Genomic DNA, 19,066 nt, shown 5'->3' with positions numbered 1-19,066 from the left:
GTACTGGCAGAATGATCTTGAGGCTACATTTGCGAGCATGTGTACCTCCCGAAGCAGCCTGTTTTGAATTCCAATTTTTTAAACCTACTTTCTAATCTCCCCAAATTATTTCTGATGTGTACGGGGGAGGGGAGGAGAGGGGAAATGGGGCAGGACAGGAAAGAGCAGTGCAGGGAAAGCATTTTCATTTTCTAAGATATGTGAGCAGAGGGAAAAATACACTTTTCATGCTTAGTCAATAGCTTTCTCTGTTCAAATGTCTGCAAATCAAGTGAACCGGGGAACTGCAAACCTCACTTCAGGGACCTGAATTGGGAAGAAAAAAACTCAAGCAAAGTCAGAACAATTGGAACTAAAGTGAACCACAATATTTACATATAAAAATAAGGTTCCAAACTCCAAGTCTGAAGTACTATCTTTTAAATGCATTTTGCACATTTATGCAACACTGAAAAGGGCAAAGTTAATGTAAATTTAATCCAAACTATTTTTCATTGTAAATGAATAAAAAATGCCATGCTCTCCCAGAAAGCCTCCCAGATCTAGGGATTCCGAGATCAGGCTCAGAAATGAAATAGCAATTTAGTCCAGTGGAATTAATGTTACAAAATCAACTCATATTGCGAAACGTTGCCAATGGACTGTTCGTAAATGCTTGGGCGAGTTGTACGAACTGTAAAAGATTCTTAGGAGCGTAGCCTTTATATTTTAGGGTGGGTACCCCTTTATGGTACTTAGCTCTTTACAGAACTAAAATTAGAAACGACTTCATTGTCCCCTAATATTTCTTGAAGTATCAATGATTTATGAAATTTGGTCCTGTTAACAAAGCAAATTTTATCTGCATAAAATAACACCACAAGGAGCAAACCGTGGGGGGATTAAAATTAAAAAAAGACAGCATTCTTTTCGGCCAACTTTTGGTGTCAATCCCATTGCTGAGTATATAGGAAACACTGGCCATGAGTCCTTCCATTGAACACTCTACTGCGAGAAGTCATTCAGGAGAGGCAACATACGGGGACCCCTGGGTGGCTCAGATGGCGAAGCGTCTGCCCTCAGCTCAGGTCGTGATCCCCAGGTCCTGGGACCAAGCCCCACGTCAGGCTCCCAGGTCAGCGGGGAGCCTGCTTCTCCCTGCTTGGGCACTCTTTGTTGTTCTCTCTCAAAAGAATAAATAAAATATTTTTTAAAAGATATGTAACATAAGGAAATTCTGTGGAACGATGGAGATTGTGGCTTACCATAATCGGGAAGGCGTCATTCCGGCCAATGCTCCGTGAAGAATTCACGTCCGCTCTCGGTGTCCAGGTCTCAAAGTGTAGTAGAGGAAGGCTACAAGGTTGACTCTCAGCCAGAGTACGATAATTAGGGCCCACTCAGTCAGGAAAGACGTGGATAAGGACAGTGGGAGAGCCAGGTAGGGTACAATAAAATTCAGGGTGGGTTATAGCTGGGCTGGATTAAGCTACAATATTCTCCACTAGCTTGTCAGGTGGTCTACACAGGGTAAGAACACCAGCTTCCGTTTCCACACAGTATTGGTATGAACATAAAATGCTGTCACTTACGCCCATGTACTCGGTAAACTATACGGTATTCTAGGGAATGTCGGGTTTCTTTTTTCCTTTTGTACGTATTTATGGTAATGTTCTACCCACAGCTGGGGTCCTCATGTTTGGTCACCTATGGGAGAGAGGTAAAATGGGTCTCCAGGATGCCGTAGAAGCACACATGGGGTAGATTGGGGTATTCAGGGCTTCTAACAGTTGCCATTCAAATCAGACACACTTGTCCTGGTTGACTCTGCCTGGTGGGAGAGGGTGCGTATTTGAAATGGAAAAGAAGGACTGAAAAAAAAAAAAAAAAGGCCTTGACTTTCAGCAGCGTTTCTGCTGTGTCTCTGGGGCGAGCTCCTTAATTTAGCACCCGTGGTTTCCTCAGGTAAAATAAGGATGGTAACTTCACAATAACTTGGGTTGTGTGGGAATCATCAGAGACAACATGGCACAAATGACACTGGATGGTGAACTGGAAAGGGCTGAGGGTAGTCCCGCCACTCACCTGTCCTAAAGACAACCCTACGGACAGGTCTGGACGATAACCATAGCATTCTGGAGTCCCATCCAGTCTGCTTTTGTAAACTCATTAACAATCTCGAGTCCTACTGTGGATTCTTAGCTGCCAGCATTGAGTGCACTAAAAAAAAAAAAAAAAAAAAAAAAAAAAAAAAAAAAAAAAAATCTGCATTGCTTTTCTTTCATTTCATGTGTTTTGTGTGAATATTGGGAAAAAGAAATGTGCTCAGATGTTGCAGGATCAAAACAAATTATCACGCTCGTGTATACCATCGCACGTCAGTCAGCCGCAGAGCCGAGTCTTCTATGTTTCTAAGTCTTGCTTTAATTTAGGATCGTTTATCATGACTTTTTTACATGAGTGTCTCATTGAGCTTTTATCCCACAAGCTGGTGAGCTAATATATAAAGTAATCTGAATTAATGTAGAAAACATTAGAGATGTTCATTTTTCAGGTGTGAATGATTTCCCCAAGTATCGACATCTGCTGTGTTCCCTTTCCTGGGTAATTGTATAAATCAGTAAAGCCATCATGTGCCTGGCAAAATTTTGATATGGGATTTCCAGACATGTAGGACTGTACTTCTCTCCAGATGTTTGAAGATTTTCATCGATGCTCCTACAGCTGTTTGTTGATGGGACTCACGGCGATCCAGTTTGTAGGTGATGTGGCTGTTTTTTTCTCATCTTTTCCTCTTAAGCCCATTTTCCTGTGACTGCTTGCTCACAGCAGATCCACCAGCTGCCCAGTAGGGATGAGGAGAAACAAATCATCCCATTACCTGCCAGGTAACGCTGAAAATACCTGAAAGTTTTGGCTAAAACGGGCCTTTAGGTTATTTAATTTCAAATATGACTGATTCCTCAGGCCCACATTTAAAAGATAAGTCAGAGGAAGGTGGAAATATAGGGATCAAAATTATGACATAATTAAATATGATTCATGATGAACAGGAGAGCTCACTATTATCTGTATTTTATCAAGATTCTAGAATTTTTCCTCATGTACAGGATTTCTCATATTTCCCTTTCTGGAGTTTCCGTGTCTGCGTTTCACGAGAGCCTAGGCAAGTGTGCACACACAGTCGCACGCGCACAAGCATACTTCAGGTTCTCGGTTTGGGTCCCTGAGTTGCTCAGACTGGAGGCCTGGCAGGCCCAGGTTGGCGTGAGCTGGGGTGATGCCCAAGGTAAGGAAGGACAGTCCTTTCTCAGAAGTAGTCCTGAGGTTTGCACAGACTCCTGGGGATGAGGGGCCGCTCTTCCCAGAATATCTGAAGATACAGATTTCTACATGAATCTAGTTTTCTGTGAATGTATTTTTTCAAATAGCCGTACTATGGTGCACAGGAAGCACGCTGTGGACCGAACCGACCACCGTCTTTGTGTTCACTCCAACCTGCTGGCGGGGGGCGGGGGGAGGTCCCTGACCTGCTGCCCCATGGGTCTCTCAGTGGTGCTCTTCTGCTACTGCTGCATTAGTCTGCATATATGTTTTTCTTCCCATTTTTAAAAAACAATATTTATTTTTATTTTTTCAGAGAAAAATATGTGGGGGCAGTAAAAGATGTCGAGTCATTTCATAGCCCAGATGACAAGCCCTGTGAGACTTGGTAAGCAAAGGCAGTGAATGCACGAGGTTAAGAAAGCCAAGCAATAAAAGGTCCCTACGAACAGTGTCCCCCAGCCCGGCCCCCCCCACCACACACACAGCCGTGTGACCAATATCATGTCGAGAACATCTCAAGTCAACTACACCATTTGTTGGACTTGGCTTTATTTCCTACTGCTGTAGTTTCAAATTTTCCTGTAAAATTCTTATTCTTTTACAAATACGTGTGATATACCATACTATGCTCTCATGGGCTGAATCATTTCTTCTAAATCCACTTCATTCTTGATGGGCATTTATGGTGCTTTTCAGTCTTTAGAACTACAAAGTCTCTGCAGACACCCTTGTTTACATGTGTGGTGATTTTTTTTTTTTAAAGTATATTCACAATTTAAATTCCTAAGACTGGAACTGCTCATCAAACTTTAATGTACATCTTGAATGTAGATATCTCTTTGCACCTGTCCTCTGAAAGGCTGGTGCCGGCTTACCTTCTTGCCTGAAGTCACCAGGTGTGTTTTTGCCACAATTCACAAGGAATGCCTGCCAATCCATAAGAGGTTAGTATTAACTTACTGTCTAAACACAAACAAACAAACAAAAACTTACTATCTAGAGAGGCACATTTTCCCAATGTTTAGCATTTTTCTGTATGTTTAGTGGGTGTTTGTCTGTGAACTCTCAGTCCATATAAATTGCCTGTTTTTCTGTTTGTGTATCTTTTTCTTACAGATTTGCATGGATTTCTTGTCACTAAAGGGACTGAACTGTCATCCCTATCATTTAATTCCTATCGTTTTTGATTTCGCCCAGCAGATGTTTTTGCAACATCATCAATCTGAAAAATATTGCTTTTAAAAAATATTTAAGTCCTTAGAATAATTAGAATAGTTTATGACTGACAGTTGGTTCTAAATGTAGCATAAACTTTATTATTAGTATTAAAAGAAAGAATGTTCATCCCTTTTATGTTCATACCTTATATGTTTGCACTTTCACATTAATTTTTGATCCACTTGGGTCAATAAATTAGGGCTATTTCTGTGGCCCAATAGCCACCACAGCATCTTTTGATAAATTCTCTTATCCTCATTGACACAAACCTTAGAGGAATCAAAATCTCTGCGTATGTTTGGGTTTGCTTCTGAATAATGATACCACTATTGTATATGAAATAGAAAGCTAACCTTTTGAAATTTATAATGTATATTTTAGTATATGATAGATCAAATTTGCACTATAGCCATATTTTATATTTAAAATTATTTTGTCTGTTCTTATTAATTTTTTTAGCTAGACTGCTATGTCATAATGTAAAATCAAAAAAACCTCTCTTTTGAGAATTTGAGTGTTATATATATGTGAACTTATCCCATTAAACTGAAAAATTAGGAAAACTTTCCATCTTTATGATATCAATATTTCTAGCAAAAAATATAATTTTATATTGTTTTGAATTTTTTGAAGTCCATCATTTACATCTGAATATTTTCTTTATATAGTTTTAACATAATTCTTATTAAGTTACCTTTCTAAGCATTTATGTTCACCAATTTCCAGTGTGAATGGTTTCATTTATTGTATCTTCTTAGCAGCCATTGTTTACATCTTATAAACTATTAGCTTTTGTACGTTAATTTTAAAACCCTTCCTTGAGAACTGTTCTGAATTTTCCTAGATACTTTAACAATTTTTAAGTTGAATAATTGTTTCTTGTGCCGTATAATCATATCACATATGAGTAAACGCGTCATCTGACATTTCTCTCAAATGTTTATCCCCCAGGAGTTAATTCATAAGGGAAATAGAATCATTGTCTACTTCCAATTACTAGCAATGTTTCTACTTTTTTACCTTAAAGTGTGATTCTCATTTTTAGAAATACTTTTTCACCATGTTTACTAGACCTTCATGCATCTCTTCTTTTGACAGTTTATGAAACAATCGAGAAAATAAGACAAAAAAAAATAAGGCAGATGGAGTCCAAAGTATTGCCTCAGATGGATATAGTCTAGGAGAGAGCACGACCTCTCGATGTGACGGACGCAGCGTCGTCCCGACCCCGACATCGGAGGTCAAGGGTCCTCCACTCCCAGGCCCTGCGGGGCTAGAAGGACAGCGTTGACTGTGGGTTCCCCCAGCAGGACGATCCTGAGGAGATGAAAACAGAGAAAACGCTTCACTCAGTCTGTCTCATGGCACACAACGGGATGGAGGACACCCGGAAGGGAACTAAAGGAGATCCTTCCACCAGGCCGGGGGCAGGCGAGATGGCCCATAAGGCATTCCTGCTTGATACATGTGCCAACTGCTCCACGTCTACCAAGATAAATTATTTTGACATAAATTTTGTCGAAGACATTTCTTTTGCATTTAGAGTCACACGGCGATACCTCACCGACTTACTGATCTGGCATGGTGTAATCATAGTGATGCATCTGAATGGAAGCGTCAGAATTTTTGAAATTTAATGACATTTAAATTAGATCATGATACAATTTTGTAGATTGTCTCTATCCCAAATTGCCCTTGGATTCTTGACTTAACAGACACTATTTGGTCATAACATATTACTTTGTAATGTACTGCTAAATCATAGTCATTGATCTTCCTAACATTTTATACAAGGGGGTGTGTGTGTGTCAAATGCTCTTCATTGGCTGTTTAGGAGCTGGCACCCTACACATAACTGGAAGGATTTTCTTCTTTCTATATGTTTTAAAACATATTACAGATGCTTAAAGTAAGGTATACACTGTCAAGAGGGTATAATACAAATATAATTCAGTTTCAGTTGTCCACAGGCTTCGTTTTTGGTCTCGTGATGTGTTGCTGAGGAACCAGTCCGGTCTCTCACACGCTATGTTTCTGGGATCCCAGCTTCCTACTTTTGCCTTTGCAAACTTCAGCATGATTTGGGCCGCACTGACAACAGTCGTACCTCCCTCCGCACTGGACTGTATTTTAGGTGAGTTATGCTGGACAACCTCTGCCTGGCTCTGCAGATCTGCTCTTCCTATGTCCTCTGTGGCAGGTGGCCACACAGGGTGAGCTGTCAGGGTGACTTCCCCGGGCTCTTTGCCTTCAGTTACTCATTTGAGCTTTGTAGGAGGTCAGAGAGAGGGAAGAACACGAGTTTGGGTTATTTCACCAGGATGCCTCCTACAGGGTCCCTCCTACAGGGTTCCTCCTACAGGGTCCCTCCCAGTGGTCGTGAGTCTAGAACGTCAAGGTACTTGTGGGTGGGCCTGCGGCACATGTCTCTCTCTGTAGGTCCTAACTGCCCCCTTTTCAGACCTTACACCTAAGGCTGATGGGCTACTGCTAGCTCTGGGGTAATATACTATTCTGTGGATTCCTGTCTGCCCACATTTAAAAAAACATATTTCCTTCATCAGACACCTGTCAACCTACCTCAGTCTGAACAGGCCATCTTGTTCTGGCCAGGACCTGACCCCCGTGGGTGGGCAATACCCTTTGTCTTTGGAACATCCTTTAAATTAAGCTTAGTCTTGGCGGATAATGGCAATGCAGGGTTCTCATTCACTACTGTTTTGCCTGTCCTTTTAATTATTTAAGTCACTTTGTCTAAGCTGTTTATAGTTGGGATTTACATTTTAAGTCACTTTAACTCCCCATTTCCTTTTAATATCCAAATCTGTCTCTCTCTATATGTTCATGTACATATTTCCATTTATCCTTCTTTATAAAGGTGATGTGCTTGACCTTAATTTTGCTGCTTTATTTGATTTTAATGTTTCTTTATTTTGCCACTTTTCCAATAAAGATTATAATTTCTGCTCTTTGTTTTAATGCATGTGTTGAAGGACACACATTTTCTAACTGGCAGTTTGGAAAGTTTATAGTCTAATTTTAACAAGGATGAGCCAAAGTGTGTACATTTCACCCAACATCTTAGCACTTTGGAAAACAGGTATGATTTCACACTGTCAAAGAGGAGAGTGCTTCTTACTAACACTTTCTTGCAAGGCCTCTTCCTTTTCATCTCTGATTTGTTTATGAATTACATTTATTTTTAGTTTTTCTGGAGGTTGCTTGTATTATTTAGAATGCTATATGTTGTCTTTCCTTGATATTCAAACTAGGACAGTATCATTTCATTCCAAGAAATATTAAGAATTAATACAATCACATTTTTGCTGAACTTCTCTGCCCCCCGAAACGTTTTGATAGGACTCTTTGTTCACATTTTCTTCCTTTTACTTTTTCTTCCTCTGTACTGTTCCATTGTCTTCTACCCTTAATCTTTACTGTGGATCTAACCTGAATTTCTTCTCAAAAAATTGTCGCATTGTTTTTCCTGCCCAAATGCCTGCAAGAATTTTCTTATTCTGAAGACACATCTTAACACGGTTATGAGCTGGATTTAAGCATTTTGTTTCACTCTTCTCCGCAGTCCCTACTTTTTCACCCTCCTTCCCTCAATCACAGATCACATGAATTTCATCTTACCGTGGATCCCTTTAGAAATCACATGCCTCGACCCCCTCGACATATGCCATATCCAATCTCCTACAGTATCAGTGGCGTCGTGTAACTCACTGATGTTTCAAACATTCTGTTTATCTCACTGGTCTTGTCCCAAATCTCTTCACACTTTCATAAGCATTTTGAGCTGCTCCCCATCCATCAGGGGCTCTAGCCATTTGTCCTGCAGACTATTGCTCTGTAGTTTTAAGCACATAGGTTAACGTTTAAGAGGAATCTGGTCTCCCTTGGGGTGACCATTTCAGTTTGTTTCCTTAAATTTTTTCACCTTTCCTCCCTTTGAACTATTTGAATACCAAACAATTCTCAGAGGACTAGAGAATCAAAATGTTCTCATTTTTAATAAACCCATATTTATAATTATTTAGGCCCAGGACTATATCATATCCCTTTGCCTAGTTGAGTCAGTTAAACCTTCCAAGCCACATAGCTTTCTACTGTTAGCTCCTCCCTTTGTTCCCCCCGTGAAGCAGCTTCCTTAGATTGTCTTCTACTCCTTCCAGAGGAAAAAACATAGTATAAGATGTTACAAACCTCTGTTTTCTTTAATAGAAATTATTTATCTCAATCCTAGTTGCACATTAAATTCAAGTGAAGAGCTTTCCTTACAGTCTGGGGCTCACTCTAAGGCAATTACCTGGGGCCAGAGTATCTGTATTTTTTTAGGACTTCCAGACGATTTTATAGTCAGTACATAGGCAACTACTGTTTCCCAGTAGTGTATGAGTTCACTCACATGTAGTGTGAATAAACACACATTCACAGTAGTGTGTGTGAGTTCACTCACATGTAGTGTGAATAAACACACATCCACAGTAGTGTGTGTGAGTTCACTCACATGTGGTGTGAATAAACACACATTCACAGTAGTGTGTGTGAGTTCACTCACATGTGGTGTGAATAAACACACATCCACAGTAGTGTGCGTGAGTTCACTCACATGTAGTGTGAATAAACACACATCCACAGTAGTGTGCGTGAGTTCACTCACATGTGGTGTGAATAAACACACATCCACAGTAGTGTGCGTGAGTTCACTCACATGTAGTGTGAATAAACACACATTCACAGTAGTGTGTATGAGTTCATTCACATCTGTCCCAAGTTGAACAACCTTAGAGTTATAAATACAATATAATCGGGAGCCCTTCTGAAGTGACAGAATAGGGACCCCTGAAGACCCACTCCTTTATAAAAGCAATGACGACACAGGCTGAGCGGTCAATTTCAACTTTTCGGAATTCTAGAAGTCAACCAAAGGCTTACAACAACATGAGGATCATTTATTAAAGAAAAATGTCTAGATTTTGGTAAAAATAATGGGCTTTGTGTCATTTTAATTTGCCCTATTTATATAACCCTCTCACTAGTTCTCAAGTAGTTATGAAAACCCACAATATATAAGTCACGGGAGAGTAAACTAAATGCCCCAGGTTTTTGTTTTGTTTTGTTGTTTTGTTGTTTTTTTTTTTTTTTTTTTTTTAACTATTTGACCTTCCTTGTAGTTCCCAGGAAAATTTCATTCACAGGACTTATATTTATTTGACTTGACTAAGTGCTTGCTCACAGAGAAACGCTACGCCCAGGGTAATTGCTGAACAAAAAATGAGTAGCGATTGTTAGTAGTAAAGTTGCATGAGAAGGCAAACAAAATGCTTGTAATACATTTGAAAGAAAAAGTTTGGAAATTGGATGACCAGAGAGGGTTTTGAACAGTTGTGCTAGAGTCCTGGGAATCCACAAGGTGATGCACATATGCAGGAAAGACCTAAAAACTCTTTATCTTATGTCCAGCTGACCTGGAGTCTGTACAAGCTGAAAATTTAAGCAGAGTTGTAAACTTCCAGCGCATTAAAGGTATTTGCAAACACACACAATAGCCCCATGACAAAGTGTCCAAGAGTCATCGGTGCAGGTGCCGTCCGGTCATCTACTTCCCGTTAAGCTGACAGATCAGAGTCTTCAGAGACATCATTTGAAAAAGTTACACTTCACAAATGAGACCAGGAAAGTCATTAAACAGTCAAGGAATAGAAACAATAACTTAAATACAGGGAAATCTAGTGCCCAGTGTTGGCGTATTGTATTATTTTAAACTATCCTTTTCAACAACAACCAAAAATATAACCTAAACGGGATGTTAGCTTTTCACAGGTGGTAAAATTTTTTGTATATTGTTTAAATGAAGAATATTTACAGAGTAAATTATAATCCTCTGGATGAGGAAAAGAAAATTAATTAAAAATATATGCTAAAATAAACAACTAGAAAAGTTTTTAGAAGATTTTGTTAGAGAGAGCCGCAGGCAGAGGGGGAAGCAGGCTCCCCACTGAGCAAGGAATCCAAGGCAGGACTCAATCCTAGGACCCTGGGATCATGACCTGAGCCAAAGGCAGACACTTAACAGTCTGAGCCACCCAGGCCCCCCAACAACTAGAAAAATAAAGCAGTGCACAATAATATATCTATTATGGAGGAATAGATGAACAAAATACACGAGACACATAGAAGGCAAAGAGAACAGAAAATGTAAATCCTTCATCAGGAAGTACATTAAGCATAAATGAATTAAATGCACTCATCGAAAGATAAAAATTGATACAATGGGTAAAAAGTACACAACTGTATACTACCTAAAAGTGATACATTTTATATTCAAGGGCACAAATAGGCTAAAAGTAAAACTATGGGGGAAAAAGTACCATGCAAATAGTAACCGAAGGAGTGGGTAAACTAATAATATAAAAAATAGATCATAAAATAAAAATAATTAATAAAAGATGGCTGTTTAATGATCATAAAATTTTCAATACACCAGGGAGACATAACATTGATAAACATATATACACCTAAAAACAGAGATCAAAAATATACACAGCAAAAACATAATTTAAAAGAGAAAGGGATACTTTTGTAATAATATTTAGACTTCAGTATCACAATTTCAATAATAGATAAAAACCTGGTGGAATACCACTAAGAAATAGGAAACTTGAACAACATTCTAAATCATTTGGATTTAACCACCAGATATAGAACTCTATATCACTCTGAAACATTCTCCAGCATAGGCCATATGTTCGGGAAAAACAAACAAACAAAAGCCCCCAAACCTCTCTAATTTTGAAAGTATTAAAATCATAAAAAGTATGTTCCCTGGACAAAATGTAATGAAGGTAGAAATTAATAAGAAAATGAAATTTGGGAAATGTGCAGCAATTTAAAATTACAAAACACGTTCTTTATCTAGTCCAATACAGATTAAAGACAAAAATCATAGAGGACATTAGAAAAAAATTGAGGTGAGTTAAAACAAAACTTATAGGATGAAGTTAAAACCATGCTTAGAGGAATTTACAGCTACCAACACTTGTATTAAAAGAAAGAAAGATCTGAAGTAATATTCCACTTTAAGAAACCAAAGGAAAAGAAAAAATAAAAGAAAGAACAACAAAGGAAATAATAAAGATTGGAGTGAAAGTTGATGACATGGGGAATAGAGTAAGAATAGGGAAATAAAAAGCATCGAAAGGTGGATTTCTGAAATGATTAACCAAGTCAACAAATATTTACCTACACTGATCAAGAAAATAAAGAAGAAAAGATCACATTATAAAAACTAGAAATGGAAGTGCGGATATGATTATCAGGCTTTCAGAAATAAAGAGAAACAACTCTACGCTAACATACGTGATACTCCAGATTAAATGATAAGATTCCGAAGAAGACACACACTACTTGACTGAGTGTTTGTGTCCTTCCAAAATTCATATGCTGCAACTTCAACCCCCAGTGTAATAGTATCGAGAGGGGGGGCACTTTAGGTCACGCCCGGAAGACAGAACTCGCACAAATGGGATTAGTATCTTTACAAAAGATAAAAAGAGAACTTGCTTTCTCTCCCGCTCTCTGCCACATGAGATCACAATGAGAAGACAGCCATCTACAAGCCAGAAAGCCGGTCCACACCAAACACTGGATCTGCTGGGAGCTTAATCTTGGACTTCCCAGGCTCCAAAAATATGAGAAATAAATGTTTCTTGTTTAAGCCCTCCAGTCTATGGTAATTTTTTATAGCATACTGAGCAGACTAAGATACTTATGTAACTCAAACCAAACAAAACAAATTAAAAGAAAGAAAGAAAGAAAGAAAATTTGAATGGACCTTCAACAAATAATACAATTCAATTATTCACCAAAAAAAATTAGCACAAAGGAAAGCTCAGGCCCAAATAATCTGGCTAGTAAATTCCACCAATTGTTGAAAGAAGGAGCCACACAAATTCTTCACAAACTTCTCCATAAAATTGAACAGGATGAAAACCTTCCCAATTTATTCTATGGGGGCAGAATTACCCTGATTTAAAACAAACAAACAAACAAACAAACAAACAAAGTCAATCAAAGCCATCACAAGAAAATTTAGAGACTAATATTTCTTATAAATATAGATGCAAAAGTATTCAACAAAATACTAGCAAACTGAATCCAACAGTATATATCAAAGTTTATACACCAAAAATAGTGAGTTTTATACAAGAACGCAATGTTGGTCAACATGAAAACCAATGCAACACATCAGATTCTTCTTACTAAACTCCGAAAAAGAATTTGACAAAATCTGACACCTTCCATGATAAAATCATTCAACAAAGTAGTATTAGAAGGAAACTTCCTCAACTTGATAAAGGCATTTATGAAATACTCATAGGTAATTCATTCTAAATGGAGAAAGACTGAATGCTTTTCCCCTAAGATCAGAAAAAAGGATTTCCATTCTTGTCACTTCTGTTCAACATTTTACCTGAGTTTCTAGTCAGGGCAATTAGGAATGAAAAGAAATAGAAGGCATCCACATTGGAAAGAAGGAGTTATACTATCGCTATTGGGAACTTATAATCTTGAAAACAGAAAACCTTAAAAATTACAAAGTCCTGTTAGATATAATAAATCTGTTTAGGAAACTTTGAAGACAGAAGATCTATTAACAAATTAGTTATGTTTCTGTATGTTATCAATGATCAACCTGAAAATTAAATTAAGCAAAAAATCCATTTATAAAAGCATTGAAAAGATTAAAATGCTTAGCAATAAATATAACCAGAAAGGTCAAGACTTGTACATAGAAAACTATAAAACATTGCTGAAGTAAATTAAAGAAGACTTAAATAAATGGAAGACACAACATTGTTAAAATGGTGATACACCCCACAATAATTTGAAGAATTAATGCGGTCTCTTTAAAAACCCCAACTTCAATTTTCGCAGAAGTTGACAAGCTGATCCTAAAGTTCATATGAAATGCAAGGGACCCCAGAGAGCCAGTCTTATAAATAAAAACAAAGTTGGAGGAAAACTATTTCCTTATCATAAAAATTACTACAAAACTGTAGCAATCAAAGTTGTTTGGTACTGACATAAGCATAGACATGTAGGTCAAAGGAATATAAAAAAGAATTCAGAAATAAGATATTTATGGTCATTTATTTTCAATAATTTTCAATAAGGTTACCAGGACACTTCAACAGGAAAATTTCTTTTCCACGTATGATGCTGGGACAATTAGCTATACAAACGAATAAAAATGAAGGTAGACCTCTACCTTACACTGCACACAAAATAACTCAGATTAAATATCTAAATGCAAGCAATAATTTTTTTTTTTTAAATCTAGGAAGGAGAACACAGAAGGCAATTTTCCTAATTTGTGTTAGGCAGTAATTTCTTGTTTAGGAAAACATAGGAAAATGAAAAAGAAAAAAAAAAACTTTATCGTTACTGAAAAATTTCTGCTTTAAAAGACACTATCGGGGCACCTGCGTGGTTCAGCAGGTTAAGCATCTGCCTTCGACCCAGGTCATGATCCTGGGTTCCTGGGACTGAGTCTCACATGGGGCTCCCTGCTCAGTGGAGAGCCTGCTTCGCCCTCTGCCTGCTGCTCCCCCTGATTGTGCTCTCTTTCTCTCTCTGGCAAATAAATAAATAAGATCCTTTAAAAAACAAAAAAAACAAAAACACTATCAAGAATGTAAAAACATACTAACAAACTTGGAGATCTATTTAGGATCATGTATCTGGTAAGGTACTTGTGTCCGGAATTTATCAGGGTAACTTACAACACAACAATATAAAGACAAATAACCCAACTGGAAAATGAGCAATGTGACTATGTTTCTCCAGATAAGACATATAAAGGGCCAACAGTCACATGAAAGGATGTTCAACATCATATTAGTAGTGAAATAGAGCCCCAAAGGGATACCATGTCTTACCCAGCAGGAGCACTACCACAGTAAAAAATACATACTAAAAACCACTGGTGAAGATGTGCAGAAATTAAAATCTATATACAGAGCAGGTGTTCCTGGCACAGAGCTTCTAAAACCTTTGGAATTTCCTGAGTAATAGGAGTGAGCGAGGAGCACCTTTTGTTATTCCTAAGGCGCTTTCAATCTTATGTAAGTTTATGCTGAAGAGGTGACCCTTGATAGACAGACCTCTGTAGCCTGTCACAATGGGAGCTGGTGGCCAGAGGAACCTCTCATATGATTAGAGCGTTACTCTCTGGAGATCCAGTCTCTGGAGGTAGGAGGCACCTGGAGATCGAATTAATCATCAATGGCCAAAAATTAGATCAATCATGCCTATGTAATGGAACCTCCATAAAAACTCTAAGCAATGAAGTCACAAAGTTTTGGGTTTATAGGCACATCCAGCTGCCACGGAGTGTGGGATGGCACACCCCAATTCCACAAGGCCAGAAGCACTTGAAACCCTCTGGACCTCACCCTATGTGGCTCGCGTCATCAGGCTATTTCTCTGTATCTTTTATAGTAAGTCAGTAAGTGTGAATAAAGTGCTTCCCTGAGTTCCGCGAGCCATTCTTGCAAATTATCAAACCCAAGGAGGGGGTCATGGGGTCATGGGAAGCCCTGACTTATAGCTGGTGAGTCAGCAGGTGGTCCAGATGTGCAACTGGCATTTAAAATGGGGGCAATCTGGTGGGATTGAACCCTTGTGAGATCTGATGCTAACTCTGGATAGTTAGTGTCTGAATTGAATTAAGTCATAGTGCATCCTGTCGGTGTCTGGAGATTTGGAGAATTGTTTCCTGTTGTATGGAAAAAGCACAAGCATTTCATGTCACAAGTATGCGGAGTAAGAACCAAACTAAACAAAAACAGATGAATGAAATGTTCTGTGAGTAGAAACAGATCATAGCAGTAAAGGGTCGAGGGTCTTAAGATACTACGTAAGGGATTTTTGTTTGGTATAGACATGTGATTTAGATATAGCACGGGAGCAAATTACTCTGGATTATAACTAATTATCCTCAAGAATGTTCTTGGAGATCTTTGCTTTGGCCAAACAAGACATGCTCCAACCTAAAGACAGAGGCAGGGATTAAATGAATCCAACGAATGCAAAGTTTCCACAATCTTAAATCCTATTACTTTTAAAATTTTTAATCTATACATATGGTTAACTGCTAATTTACACGATAAAATTGTCAGTCAGTTCTTTTTCTCCTCAGCAGGGCTCACAGTGCTACGTGTGGACGGATCCACTCCGTTATTCTCGATGGGGGTGCCTTTGCTCAGTAAGAGAAGTCCTTATGTCTAAATGAAGTTTTAAGACACACTCTTTCGAAATGTCTGAATATATATCCACGGCTAAAATAAATTCCATATTTTTTAAAGAATTTATAAAATGCTAACAATTTCTAACACTTGATATTTTCACGTCTGCTACTTTTTTAAAAGCAGTTTTAGATATAATAGATTTATATTGAGTTTAAGTAAAATGCTAACTTCCTTACCAAACTCAAAAAATGTGTTCACTGGGTCTCCTGTGGGGTGTCACAAGAAACATTTCTGTCTCTTTAAAATTAATGTTTCCCTATTTTCTCCCCATGAACCCATCCTCTATGATAATAAGTCTAGAATACATTCCTTCTGTTTAGGGGGTACAAATGTAACAATGTCAAGCCATCCTCTGGTCCCAGGGCAACAATGTTGCTTGGCCCGGCTTCTCCTTTGGATTGTCTAATTTCCCTGCTTGACACCAGTGGTTCATTTTGCAATTCATGGTCACATTCAGCCTAATCTCTTTGTGCTCATCTCATTATGTAAATATTGAAATCTGCAGAAATGACCCTCTTCGGCCTTTTGTGAATAAACTGGCAAAGAGCAGAGTAGATTTATTTTAGCCAGGTGGTCCTGAAACCCATCACCGCCAGGAAGAGAAGAAAGGGCTGCAAACACTCCAACTGTCCGTGGACCAGGAGCTCCCGTGGACTATGCTCACACTCTTAATCGTACGTCAGCAAGCCTGCGCATGGTCCAGGCAGTGGGGGCCTCTCCCTTGGAAAGCCAGCTCACTTACTAGAAAATTCTTCCTTCACAACTAAAGAGTAGGCTCCCTATATAGGTTTTATCTAGGCTCTAAGCTATGGTTGGGCTGATTTTGAAGCTGGCTGATGAATCTCTCAGCTGGTTTCTGTCTCTGGTCCTCATGGCATAAGCTGTGTCCTTGGCTGCTGGCATACCCGAGGCTTGTCTTCTCTGCCCCACTGTGGGCCCTCAAGGGACTTCTTAGCTTGCTGAGACTGATTTGTCAGTTCCCAAAACCCTGGTCATTCTCCTGTCCTGTCTTTCCACCCCCTCCCACTGCTTCCCCCACTTGGTGGTCATCATGCAAACTTTCCAAACATGAGCCCTACCTTGGCCAGAGTCTTCAGACGCCAGGGAGGAAACACAGGACATTATCAGACCTCTAAGTCCCAGTAGCAAATAGGAAAACCGTCTGGACTATCCCACAGTGACTGGAATCCTGCAGTAAGAATTAGGAAGGTTAGCTGGAAACTTGCTTAAAGTGGTCTCCTATACTCGCCTCCTCTAGCTGTAGGTTTTTTTTTTTTTTTAATATTTTAAGATTTTATTTATTTATTTGACAGAGAGAGATCACAAGTAGGCAGAGAGAGAGGGGGAAGCAGGCTCCCTGCTGAGCAGAGAGCCCGATGCGGGGCTCGATCCCAGGACCCTGGGATCATGACCTGAGCTGAAGGCAGAGGCTTTAACCCACTGAGCCGCCCAGGCGCCCCACTAGCTGTAGGTTTTATGTACTTATCTACTTACTTACTTAGAACTCCTGACAATCAGTACCGATAAAGGAATCTGCTTGAATTACTGTCCTGGAGCCTCAAGAGCCACTTTTGAAGAAAAGGCATCTGAGGTAGACCAGAAATGACAAAGGTGACGGGGGTGGGGGGTGGGGGGGAGTGAGTTCGCTTTTTCACCGGATGATTTTAGCTCTAAAAAGAAAAAAAAAATTGAAAATTATTGAACAGCTCTGGTCTTACCCTATATCATTATGGTGATTGATCATTATATATAAACTGTACCAAACTACCCATATAAACTTAGTGTGTGTACATACAGACACATACATAATATGACCATGTCTTCTATGTATGATTATGTACAGTTCCTACATGTAGATGACCATATATTGGACTAACAGCTGTGGAATGCACGCATACTCACGGGGGTGCACACACACACACACACACACACACACACGCCCACATACACAGACAGCTTCGAATTTATGGTGGTTCAACTTAACAGTTTGTTGACTTATCTACTTACTTATGAAAGTGATGCGCGTTCAGGAGAAGCTGTACTTGGAGTTCTGAATCTGGGTCTTCCCGGGCTAGCGATAGGTGACATGTGGTAGGCAGACCCTCCCCAGAGACGGTGGGCAGTGGCAGCCGAGGCCATTGGACCAACAACCATGCCGCTCGTCACTTTCTGTACAGCATTCAATACAGTACACGAGACCGTCAACACTTTATTACAAACTAGGCTTTGTGTTAGATGACTTTGCACAACTGCAGGCTAATGTCAGTGTGCTGAGCACACTTACGGTGGGCGAGGCTAAGCTAGGGTGACTGGGAGGTTAGGTGTGTTAACATGTGTTTTGATTTATGATATTTTCGGGGCGCCTGGGTGGCTCAGTGAGTTGAAGCCTCTGCCTTCAGCTGAGGTCATGATCCCAGGGTCCTGAGATCGAGCCCCGCATCGGGCTCTCTGCTCAGCGGGGAGCCTGCTTCCTCCTCTCTCTCTGCCTGCCTCTCTGCCTACTTGTGATCCCTGTCTGTCAAATAAATAAATAAACAAAATCTTTATTATGGTATTTTCAACTCATGAGAGCTTGTTAGGACACTGCCCTATGGAAGCACAGAAAGAGCCTTATATACTGTCTCAGGTAACGAGCCACCGCAGACTGCATATACGTACATACACACGTGCACGCACGCACACACGCACACACGAAGTTAGTCGGAGACTGCGCTGGGCGTTCCCCACTTCCTACTCCTCATCGCTTCCTTCTTCTTGGACCGAATCCTAATGTGCTTCTCTAGCCCGCTGAAGCCACGTGGCTGCAAACGTCTGCATCCCTGGGTGCAGGGGTAAGACTGACTTTGTCTCGGGGGGGGGGGGCAGCTCCATTCCTCTCCCCACAGCTGGCTCGGGCCTCCAAGCGTGAGGTGGGAGCACAGAGCGCTCCTCGGAACGCGGCCAGGAGCCTCAAGGCAGTGCTGCCTGACGCTGCTCGCAACAGAAGGCACAAGACGACGAGCTGGGAAAGCCGAGAGAACTCACTGTGGGGCACTGGGCAGGCGCCCGTCACACGTCCAGTTAACAGAAGTATTTCCTCTTCTGTCTGCACTGCCGCGAGGCAAGGTTTCTGGTTTACGGACCCGGAGCGCCTTCACGGGTACGTGTGCCTCACTAAGTTCCTCCTACCTCAGCCTTTACCTGTCATACCTGCAGAGCCATCCTTTAATAGAAACACTTGCCAT

At 39.9% G+C, this 19,066-nt stretch overlaps 1 long non-coding RNA gene across 1 annotated transcript; it reads right to left on the bottom strand.

The window, feature by feature from the left end:
* Positions 1 to 3,777: 3,777 nt before the first annotated feature.
* On the bottom strand, positions 3,778 to 17,472 carry LOC116581832. Its single transcript, XR_004282252.1, has 4 exons — positions 17,341 to 17,472; positions 16,922 to 17,031; positions 5,545 to 5,841; positions 3,778 to 4,233 (listed from the first exon to the last, which is right to left on the bottom strand). It is a non-coding gene; the product is annotated as an uncharacterized LOC116581832 (long non-coding RNA).
* Between the last annotated feature and the right edge of the window lie 1,594 nt (positions 17,473 to 19,066).

This window comes from Mustela erminea, chromosome 21 (genome assembly GCF_009829155.1).
Source record: "Mustela erminea isolate mMusErm1 chromosome 21, mMusErm1.Pri, whole genome shotgun sequence".
In the NCBI taxonomy this organism is placed as follows: domain Eukaryota; kingdom Metazoa; phylum Chordata; class Mammalia; order Carnivora; family Mustelidae; genus Mustela; species Mustela erminea.
Note: the sequence above shows the minus strand (reverse complement) of the source record. Positions and strands in the feature narration are given on the sequence as shown.